This window comes from Scomber scombrus, unplaced genomic scaffold (genome assembly GCF_963691925.1).
Source record: "Scomber scombrus unplaced genomic scaffold, fScoSco1.1 SCAFFOLD_200, whole genome shotgun sequence".
NCBI classification, from domain to species: domain Eukaryota; kingdom Metazoa; phylum Chordata; class Actinopteri; order Scombriformes; family Scombridae; genus Scomber; species Scomber scombrus.
In genome coordinates, this window is record NW_026910570.1 from 47,501 (window position 1) to 48,689 (window position 1,189).

Genomic DNA, 1,189 nt, shown 5'->3' on the forward strand with positions numbered 1-1,189 from the left:
CACTCCTCAGCTCTCACAGATGAAACAGTCTCACTGTGAACAATGTGCTCATTAAAGTGAAATAACATGTTGAAATGTTCCTTCCTATACATCACACACACACACACACACACACACACGCACACACACACAGCAGAGCGTCTGGAAGTCATTTCTGTGAGACGAGCAGCAGCAGCAGCAGATTTCAGGAGCTGAGTGAAAACTTTCAGAGGTCATGTGACCAGCAGCAGGCGTGTTACATGCGTGTGGAGTTTTCCTCTTTACACACAGAGACTCTGGTTTCCTCTCACTGTTAATCACTGTTAATCACTGTTAATCACTTTCAATCACACTCACAGATACTAACACATTTATTATTTAACATATTATTATTATCACTACCTGTGTGATTCATTTTATTCACTTTTCTGTCTTTAACTAAACTAAATGTTTGTTCAGACTCAGGTTACACACACACACACACACACACAAACACACACACAAACACACACGTCTACTCAAGCTGCTGTGACCTCTGATCCCGAGCACATGTGGCTCTTTACAAACCTCAAAAAATATTCCCCAAATATTTCTGAAATATCCCCAAACCATGATATTACTACTACTGCAGTACTGCTGTGTGTGTGTGTGTGTGTGTGTGTGTGTGTGTGTGTGTGTGTAAGTGTGTGTATGTGTGTGTGTGTTCACATTTAAAAGAAAACAAACAAAAAAACTTTGAGTTTGAAGACACTCTGACCTCATCACCATGGCAACAAAGTACATCTCTCACCTCCCCACCTTCAGGTCTGCTGTGTGTCTGTCACACACTCATCCATCTTCCAGATAACACACACACACACAAACACACACACACACACACACACACACACACACACACACACACACACACACACACACACACACAGGTCGTCGTAGGTCAACCTGAACAGACTCACAGGACATCAGAGTCCTTCTTGGTTTGAAACCGAAGCGTGTGATTGGCTCTGCTGGGACGCACATGGACGCTATCTGTGTTTCCATGGTAACCTCAGATCACTTTGAGCCTCTCGGGATTCAGTTCACATTCCAGCTGCAGAGCTCCACATCTGCTGAGAGGAACATGAAGAAGAACCAAATATGTCCATCCAACAGTCAGAGAACCTGATGGTGGCGCTAGAGGAGAACCCAACAGTCACAGAACCTGACGGTG